Source organism: Triticum aestivum, chromosome 2B, assembly GCF_018294505.1.
Source record: "Triticum aestivum cultivar Chinese Spring chromosome 2B, IWGSC CS RefSeq v2.1, whole genome shotgun sequence".
Classification (NCBI taxonomy): domain Eukaryota; kingdom Viridiplantae; phylum Streptophyta; class Magnoliopsida; order Poales; family Poaceae; genus Triticum; species Triticum aestivum.
Window position 1 is genome coordinate 730,480,404 of NC_057798.1, and position 10,756 is coordinate 730,491,159.

Sequence of the window (10,756 nt, forward strand, 5' to 3'; positions counted from 1 at the left end):
AAGTCATGCCGTGTGAACTGGAAGACCTGATGATGAGTTCTACTGCTGAACTATCCAGCTGCTGTGTCCTTGTTGCCACGTGTCCTGAACTAGTGTTTTCCTGTAGCATAGTTGTCAGGCGTGTTCTCGAGGCTGTACTTGACCACAACGATTTCCTGGTTGTGCCTTCGATTACGAAGGGTGTGGTTCTTGTAAAGCTTCCTAACAAATCTGATGCGGCATGTCTTCATCATCATGTTTATGAGTGGAAAGACCACTATGTTAGGTTCTCCAAGGTTGACAAGATGGTGATGGTGCATGTAGACATCTCACACGAAGTCCATGGCCTAGTCAGTTATGTGGGGTTCATCCCGTAGGTCGGTGGCAAGAAATAGTCTGCAGAGTTTAGTTAGTGTAACTTTGCTTGTCTGTAGTAAGTACTATTGTTCAGTACTTGATTTGTGTTTGTGAACCCTGTATTGTTTATTAGTACTACCGCTTTTGGTGTGTGGTCAGTCCTGAGAACGGTCTATGTTAATGTCTGTCCACTCAATTCAGTCTGTACATTTTGAAGTATCCAGATCATATTTTTTGTGAGGACGGTTTATCAATTATAGTTACACTCCTATATCTGTATGCATTGCAGGGTTTATCGCACCCACCAGGATTTCCAAGTCCCATGGATGTTTGGTCCATACGATTTGTCATGACCTTTGGACTATCCTGCTTGTGGGAGTAGGCAGGGCCCCTGCATGCCACGCGTAGTTGGACGATCAATCTTCTGTTTAGTACTTCAACATAGTGATTTCCTGGTAAGGATTCACTCGTGTTACATCAAGTAAATCTTATTGATTTATTGTCTAAATCTTATTGATTTAATGTCATGTTTTCTTTCTTTTCCTGCAATTTTACGATGCAGGTTTTGCCATGTGACATTCATCACAGAATAAACCGTTTGGTTTGCTCTACGATGGCTATTTTTGCAGGTTTCACTTCTTATGTCGTGTCAGTAACAAAGGCACTGTCCATCACTTATATTACTAGAAAAAATTGGATCAGTCTGTTGGCTGAGTACAAGCTGAATCCCTATGATGAACTGCAGTTTGGTTTAAGAAAAATGCCACAATTAGTCCTTCTCGCGTTTAAAAGAAATGAAGAAAAAAACTGGATCACGGTCACGGATCCTAGTCAAGTTAGAAAGGTGATCATAGCAGACCAGACACGATCGCCGCTGTCTCGCACAGATCGAGCACCAGCAGTTGCTCTAGCACTAACAGCGGCAGCAGCTTAGTCTGATCCAGCTGAGGATTGGGCACCGACCGTGTCGGCGGATCAGTCTGATCTACCGGAGGATCGGGCATTGACACTGGCACCTGCTCCGACACCAGCACCAGCTCTACAAGGAGCACCATCTCCGGCAGCAGCAGCGGCTTCAGCACTTGCACCAACACTTGCACTTGCATCTGCTCCGGCCCGTGCAGTTGCATCGGCAACAGACTGGGCTGCAGTTCGCACTTCATATACCAAAGTCCTTACAAAAACCGACATGTCCACCTTCTTGGTAAGCATTGGCCGCCCAAGTGCTTCGTTCTTTTTTCTTTCCATTTTGTTTCACATGATTCACTATGTTGATCAAACTGTTTGGTTATGTCTTCTTGTTTGCAAACAGAGAATTCCTAGAGCAACGACGGAGTCGTTCAACAATCCGGGCGACCGCGGCCAAGTTTCTCTTATCATGTGCAGACTTGGTGTGAATGAACCTGCTCAATATACCGTAAGTACAAAGGATGGTCACATGATGATTGATGCTAAAGGATGCTCAAGGTTCAAATCTAAATCATATCTTGTGGTAGGGGATGATGTCAAAATCGAACTTTCTTGGCAAGGAGAGCTGGTCCAAATCAACTTTGAAATTCTTCAATAACAGCACGCAACTGCCGAATTGATCTATCCTCTGAGAGATTTTGATGTAATAATCTGGCATGCTGAAACAAGTGTCCTGTGTGTATAAGTAGTACGATAGTATTATTTATCACATGGTATATCATTGATAGAATTGCAACTCTGATTGCTGGTTAGGAACTATCGTTCGATTTCATTCCAACAGCTATCGTGCTTTATTCATTTTTTTGTATTCGCCTTGCGACAACATCTAAAACCAGCGACGTACTGATCGCTTGCAATATGAAAAGCGCTGATGTAGAACACATGGGCCCCCAAACATGCAGGGTCGGCCTGTGGCCCAAAGTCCAGAACCGTGAGCCTATCTGAGTATTATATTCTCAGCTGAACCCCCATAAAAAAAGCTGAACCCCCATAATGCCCGTGCGTTGCAGAGGGAGTATATTTCTCGGCAAGGTGAGCCTGTGATATAAAAGATTTGTATATTTCTTTACAGAGGGAGTATCTCTCTGTCAAAAAATATATTTATGTGTAACTAGTTACTCCTGTCTTTCTACTTCCTTTCGCTGATATGTGGGGCAACCGGCAACGGGGTCCACGTGCCATATGCACAAATTAGAGTGCACAACTTCACGGTAGACACACCCCGGTCGTAGCGCCGCAGTAATGCCCAATGAATCGTCAAATCACCCCCCCCCCCTTCAGCTTTACCAGTAAGCTAGACGGACGAAGCGGTAATATTTCATAGGCATGAATCCCCTTCTCCCTCGTCTGCTTGTTCAGAGAAAACCCCCGCTCGACGATTGCATAGGGTTTTCTCATGGAGAACAAGGTACGAATTCTTCATCCATCCCCAATAAATCCAAGTCCCTTGGTCGCAGGTAATCCTAGGATGTCAGCCGCCGTCGTTGATGCATTTTTCTTCGTACTGAATCTAGTGTGTTTCAGTTGCAGTGCACAAAGTGCGAGTACCCTACAGATTTCTGTGCCTTCGGCAAGACGCCACACTTGTTCCTTCTCATCCTAACACAGCATTTTGAAACGCCCACAGTATGTTCCTAGAATCCTCTTTTCTATCCGGGAGGGTGGGGTTTTTTTGAACATGCTGTGTTCTCATATTATTTTTCCTGCAGTGTATTATTTGCTCTGCCAGAACACATGTACTCAAGATGCTCGGCCTTGCCATAACTGAATACACTAGTTTAATGGTCACAGTGAAGACAAGCCATGGATATTACTTCCGAGTTGGGTTCATGAACCAAGAAGATCGCTGCTTTTTTTATGGACGAACTTGGATAAACTTTCTCAAGTGTTACGGACTGAAAGTTGGCGCACGAATGTTGATGGAAATAGCAGAACCTGGTCTCATCTTCACTGCGATCTTCCACCCCAATGTCGTTCCAATTGTTCATCCATATTAGTTTTGTATCTGGTTCTTGCTTGTTGCCTCGATTACTTCTTAATCCACCTATTCTGTCTAACTAATCACAATTTAACTTTAGAAGTAGCAACGAATCTCTCACGAAGATGCTACTTCTAACTAATATTTTCTTATAATTGGTGGCACGTGTAGGTTTTTTCAAAGTTAAGCAGTCTGCTCGTTTGTTACTCTGTAATAACTCGGCTGTTACTAATGGCACTGAAGTTGACTGGATCGACATCCACAAGTTCCTACACTTTATTGATCGTCTTGAGGTCCTTGTGGGGCGTTTCAATGGTGGAAGGCTACGTGGGATATGTGTGCCACTACTGCACTCGTTGAACAGGTCCAACTGTGTCGAGAAACTTATGGTATGAGTTGTTTTCTGTTATATATGTTGTTCATAAACTATTTCTTATACACAGTTTTACAGTTGTGATCTTCTTGAAACAGGAATTGCCGAGTTCTATTGTTCATATACAGATGCCTGGTCATGGTCGGGTCATACTTGCGCTTGGTCACAACATGATGTTTATGTCGACCTACTCAATTCCCCTTGGAGGTGAAAAGATACTTATTCATGGGTGGTCTCAAATAATGAAGGCCCATCCATCTTGGAGAATAGGACAGAAGATTATGTTCATGCTTTTCCATGGCTCTAAAGCAAATATCCTGTTTATTGACCACGTTGCGAGATGAAGCCGCTTTCAGAATGTTGTGGATGCGCGGGGTGGCACCTCGGCCTTGTCCTGGGGCTTGGCGGCCTCACCCTTGGTTAACTGTATGCAAAGTAGCACTGTTCGAAGTGTGCTTTGTACGGTTGAACCTGTATAAGTACTCATACTGCTATCAGCTTTGGTTGTTAAGTGCCCCCTGCTGGTTTCAGTTAAGGTTGTTAAGTACTCCTGCTGCTTTTACAGTCTGTCGTGTTTCTTCAGTCCTGTCTTCCTCCAGCCGCCAAAACCAAACCAGCACCGGCGGGGCCGCCTGCTTCCGCCTCCCACGGCTGGCTGCGCCTCAGGGCACGCATCGCCGCCCCACCGTCTCCTAAATCGTTAACGCCGACGTCCTCCACGCGCTTTGGTGCGCTCGCCGCGGTGCCGCCCTCTCGCATTGTCAACAAGGTCAACAAACAACAGGAATCGGCAGAAGTACGTGGAGAGGATGACAGTGGGGGCCCACCACGTCAGTGTATGGAAAAATAAAATGCTTCCTCCTAGTGTTTTCCTGACATCTGGGACCCACGACATTGTGAGCGTATATAGTCAATAGACAAGAGAACAGCACAAGATCGGCTGACACCTGGGACGTAGCTACTCGAGCAGTATTTTTTTTGTTTGGTATTGTTGAGACGGAGCAGGGTTTTAACTGGGCTGTGGCCCGTCTAGCCCAGGCTTATATTTTATGTTCACCATGTGACCAGCCCAGCTATTTTTTCTTTGTGAAAATGAGCCCAGTTTATTTTTTTGAAGAATACCCAATCCAGGCCTACTTATTTTTCTATGCCCTAATGGGCTGCAACTCTTTCAAGACGCCTGCAAATCTTGAAAGTAATATGAAATGGGTTGTAAATATATAAAAAAATGACAAATTGGCAATTACTTTATAATTTCTGATTTTTTTCACATTTTTAGATTCCTATTTCATTGGGCATTAACCTAATTTAAATATATCTTCAAAGTACTTTAAATCTGACTCGACATTTTGGTATTAAAAATAGTTTGGAACCCACAGAAATATGCGAAATCGGCCCTGGCCAACCAAAAAAACGACTGCAATAAATTGCATAAAGAAGTTGCTATGAGCTATATATAAATTATTAAAAAAAGGGAGTGGTCTGACTTGTGGGCCTGTTTAGTTTACGCGTATGCAAGATTTTTTTAGTTATTATATATGTCAACAAACGATTCTAGCAGACGTAACCGTTGGATGTCAATCCAACGGCCGTCGTGTTTCTTCAATCTCTGATCTTCTTGCTCCAGCCGCCAAAGCAGCGCCGGCGGGACCGCCTGCTCCCACCTCCCGTGGCCGGCTGTGCTGCCACGCAGGCCTCAGCGCCCCCTACTACTCCCACCGCTGGACAGGGCATCCCTCTACTCACCCACACCCCCTGTTATTCTGCGGCGATGGCAGCCTCACACCGTGGTCGAACCGGTGAACCCTCGTACTCCTCTCCACACGGGCTTCCACTGCCGCGTCTTCCCCGGCTCCGCGTCATCCCCTTCCTAGGCCTCGCCGTCGTCCACCGCCGTGGTGCTCTTGGCGCGGCGTGGTCAATATGGTCAATGACCGACTTCCATCGGAAGAGTACTGTACGTGGAGAGGCTGACAGCTGGGTCCACGGCAACCGCAAGGAAGTGCCTCCTTATTACGCGGAAAATAATTATTCCTCCACCTGACAGTAGGGACCCACCGGACGGGCCACCAGTATTTCGTGAAAAAAACGTTTCCCCTTGATTGCTAGGACCCACAGGACGGGCCACCGTATTTCACGAAAGAAACGTTCCCCCCGCTGTCAGCTCGGACCCACCGGAAGTGCCTCCTTATTACGCACAAAAAAATGAATACCCCCTGCTAGCTGGGACCCACCTTGGTGGCAGGCTGACTTGTGGGCCTACTAAGTTGACTGGGACGGAGGTCTTTGTCGACTTTAGTCAATATATGAACGATTCTAGCTCCAGTGACCGTACGATGTCCATCCAACGGCCGTAGTGCTTCTTCAACCTCTGGTCTTCTTGCTCCAGCCGCCCAAAGCAGCACCGGTCGTGCCGCCTGCTCCTGCCACCCGTGGCTGGCTGTGATGCCGCGGAGGCCTCACCACCCCCTACTACTCCCACCACTGGCCAGGCCATCCCTCTATGCACCCACACCCCCTGTTATTCTGCGGCGACGGCAGCCTCACACCACAGCCGAACGAGTGAACCCTCATACTCCTCTACACGTGGGCATCCACTGCCGCGTCTTCCCCGGCTCCGGGTCGTCCCCTTCCTAGGCCTCGCCGTCGTCCACCGCCCTGGTGCTCTCGGCGCAGCGTGGTCAACGTGGTCAAGGAATGGCTTCCATCAGACATGGACTGTACGTGGAGAGGCTGACAGCTGGGTCCACGGCCGCAGCAAGGAAGTGCCTCCTTATTACGCGCAAAATAATTATTCCTCCACCTGACAGCGGGGACCCACCGGACGGGCCACCGTATTTCATGAAAAAAACGTTTCCCCCTGTCTGCTGGGACCCACCAGCTACATCTTCGCACGCAAGGAAGTGCGTCCGAAAAAAACGATTTGCCCCCCTGACTGCTGGGACCCACCAGCTACATCTTTGCACGCAAGGAAGTGCGTCCGGGCAAAAAAAACGATTCGCCCCCCTGACTGCTGAGACCCACCAGCTACATCTTCGCACGCAAGGAAGTGCCTGATAGTCGGGACCCACCTGGTCGAAGCGTACGTAGCGTTGTCATTCTGGTCGCGAACGTGTACGTACATATATACTGGTCGATGTAGAGGCGCGCACGTGTCGTAGTAGAGGCGCGTACGTGTCATAGTAGAGGCGCGCATGTAGCATGTACACGTATGTACAACGGCCAGGGTGCAAGAAAGAAAATATGGCCACGTATGTGTACATACGGGCGGGGTCTCGAACGCCTACTCGCGCATACGTACAGCGAGGGCTCGTGTACATGACTGGGTCGGAACGGAGAAACATCGTCGTCGTCGTGTTCATGGGGAGGCAACGGAATGCGTCGTGTTCATCGGGAGGCAACGGAACGCGTGGGAGCCAATTGGCTGGGTCGGAACAGAATGCGTGGTCGTGTTAATCGGGAGGGCTTGGACGGAACAGGCGATGGAAACGAGGCCTGGAGTACCGTAGAACGGAGGAAACGGCCTTGTTCGACCGGCCATGTTCGAAACGGGATCCTGTTCATCGCGAGGGGTCTGGCGTACCGCAAAACGGAGGAAATGGACCTCCTACGGTCGAAACGGGGGTCTTGTTGATCGGGAGGGGTGTGGCATACCGCAAAATGGACGAAATGGACCTCCTACGGTCGAAACGGGGGTCCTGTTGATCGGGAGGGGTCTTGCGTACTGCAAAACGGACGAAACGGACCTCCTACGGTCGAAACGGGGGTCCTGTTCATCGGGAGGGGTGTGGCGTACCGCAAAACGGGACTCCACGGGATACTGTTCATCTCCACCGTCGACCTCCTCTAGCCTCCACGGGCTACCGTCGACCTCCTCCAGCCTCCATGGGCTCCTGTTCATCCAGCCTCCACCGCGCGCTACTCCACCGGCTACTGTTCAACCACCCCTCCACCGTCTACTGTTCATCCAGCCCTCGACACCACGGGGTCCTGTTCAACCACCCCTCCACCGGCACCCCTCCACCATCTATTGTTCATCCAGCCCTCCACACCATGGGGTCCTATTCATCCAGAGGCAACGCCACCGCTCACTGTTCATCCAAACCCCCCCGCAACGCTCACTGTTCATCCAATCGATCGGCTTCAGTTAGCAGCAGCAGCGAAGGAATCGCATGATCGGGTTCACTTAACAGCCATCGATCGATCGCTCGGGTTCAGTAACGCGTAGCCTGCAGTGCAATCGCTCAGGTTCAGTTAGAGCCCAACGCCTCGCCCGGGTTCAGTTAAAGCCAACGCCTCGCACACACGTGCGTACGTGTACGAGAGAAATGCGCATCGCTCGGCCCCCGACCTCCCACCGTAACCGGCAACTCCCCAAAATTTTCCTCCCCCTCGCTTCTGCCACGGTTTTTTCCGTCATGGACGGCCCAAAGAATGTCATGCAGCTGCGTCTCCGGCCCGCCCAGGACGAAAAGCCCATTTTCTGTCATGATTTTTTGTCATAGAAGTAGGAGCCCACCACATCTATGATGATACTGGGTTTTGTCACAATTATCATCATAGAAGTGTCATATGTATGACAGAAAAAAAATTCGTTCGGCCCAAAATGTCACGATGTGTCTTTTTTTTGTAGTGATACTACATATCCACTGTCCTCACTCCATGAAAATCACGGTACCCACATTATCAAAAGATAGCGTACGCAATCTTCATGGCATCCTGAAAACTACGACACTACTTTCAAGAGTGTTCAATCACGGTGGCCTCCGAAGTACCACTCAATGACATAATAAATAACCGTGACTCCACGGGCCAGATTGCTAAATGGGCTATCGAGCTCCTCCGGTTCGACATTACATACAAACCACGACGATCCATTAAGTCGCAAGTACTGGCTGACTTCGTCGCCGAACGGACAGAAGCCGAACTCCCTAAAGAGTACGGCGCGTACTCCAATTGGATCATGCACTTTGACGGCTCTAAGATGCTGGCTGGTCTAGGGGCAGGCATTATCCTGACATCCCCCACAGGAGATACAGTCCAATATGTACTTCAAATACTATACACAGATTCCAACAATGCAGCCGAATACGAGGCTCTGTTGCATGGTCTTCGGATGGCGGTCTCCATGGGTATTCAACGCCTAGAAGTGTGTGGGGATTCGAACCTCGCAATATTTGAAATAAATGGAGACTTTGACGCCAAGGACCCAAAAATGGCGGCCTACCGTAATGTCGTTCTTAAAATGTCAGCTCGGTTCGAGGGGCTCGAATTCCACCACGTGGTAAGAGACAATAATCGGCGGATATCCTCGCCCGCATCGGCGCTAAGCGCGACCCCGTCCCACCTAACATCTTCATGGAAAGGCTGTTCAAGCCATCCGTGGTATGGGAAGGGGAGACCGGCAATATCAGTCCGGATCTAAAGACAACCCCAGACTCCGAATACTCTGACATAATCGGAGGCTCTGCCACCGAGGTAACACCGTCGGCCCACGTGATTATGGCTATAATCGCCCCGTGGACAGAACCCTTCTTAGCCTACCTAAACAGGCAAGAACTCCCTGAGGACCAAAATGAGGCACGTTGCATTGTGCGACGCTCTAAGGCCTACAAGGTCCACGAGGGGGAGCTTTATAAGAAAAGCGCGACTGGAGTGCTCCAAAGGTGCATCTCCGAAGAGGAAGGGCGACAGCTTTTGGCAGAAATTCATGCCGCACTCGGTGGCCACCACGCCGCAGCTCGGGCCCTTGTAAGCAAGGCCTTCCGTACAGGTTTCTACTGGCCGACAGCCCGAGCGGATGCACAAGACCTTGTCCAACATTGCGTCGGTTGCCATCTTTTTGCCAATCAAAGCCATATGCCATCTACCGCTCTTCAAACAATCCGCATAACTTGGCCCTTTGCGGTCTGGGGGCTTGATATGGTTGGACCCCTTAAAGGAGGAAGCCATAAGAAAAAAATACTTGTTGGTCATGGTAGATAAATTCACCAAATGGATAGAGGCCAAGCCAGTTAAAACGGCCGAATCCGGACCAGTTATAGACTTTATATCCGGAGTCGTACACTGTTACGGTGTCCCACACAGCATCATCACCGATAATGGCTCCAACTTTACAGCCGACGAGTTGAAAACTTGGTGCGGAAAGTTGGGCATTAAGTTCGATTATGCCTCCATCTACCACCCCCAAACAAACGGTTAAGTCGAGCGAGCAAATGGTCTTATTATGAGTGGCATCAAACCCAGACTAGTGCGATCCTTGAAGGAATCAAATTTGCACTAGGTCGAGGAGCTCGACTCCGTACTATGGGGGCTGCGGACCACGCCCAATCGCACCACCAGATACACACCATTCTTTATGGTGTACGGCACATAGGCAGTGTTGCCCTGCGACATTATTCATGACTCACCTCGAGTGCGCATGTACGAAGAGAAAGAAGCCGAGCTAGATCGGCAGGACAGTTTAGATGCCCTGGAAGAGGAGCGGGATGTCGCGAAGGCCCATTCCGCATTTTATCAGCAGCAGGCTCGAAGGTATCAAAGCAGAGAAGTACGGGCCAAAACCTATAAGATTGGCGAACTCGTTCTGCGCCTACCGGAGAAGAAAAAGGACAAACTAAAGCCCAAGTGGAGGGTCCGTTCATCATCGACAAAGTTCTCACCGGAGGGGCGTACCGCATGCGTGATGCATCAGACAACCGACTCGAGCCGAACCCATGGAACGCGGCCAGACTCCAAAGATTCTACGCCTAGTGCCGAACTCTGTGTTCGTTCCCCTATCTCCACTTATTTTTTAAAGATATAACCTCCTCATTTCTTTCTTTTCTTTTTATATATAGCCTTAAACGCTTTAAGTGCGCTTCGATCGCACACTCCTGCCACACTATGTGTGTTCAGTATACCTGGGGGCTTCTTACACAGAAGCTTAATATAAATTATCTTCTGGGCTTTATGCCCACCACATACGCGTCATTTCTGCATATGTGCCTTTTTTCACCATTATATGCATCGATATGACTTAAGTTTTGGCCAAGATGGGTTGCCTGGCTCTTGTGTTTATGCCCTACGTTCCCGTTAATTTGACTAGGGCATAAGGGGAG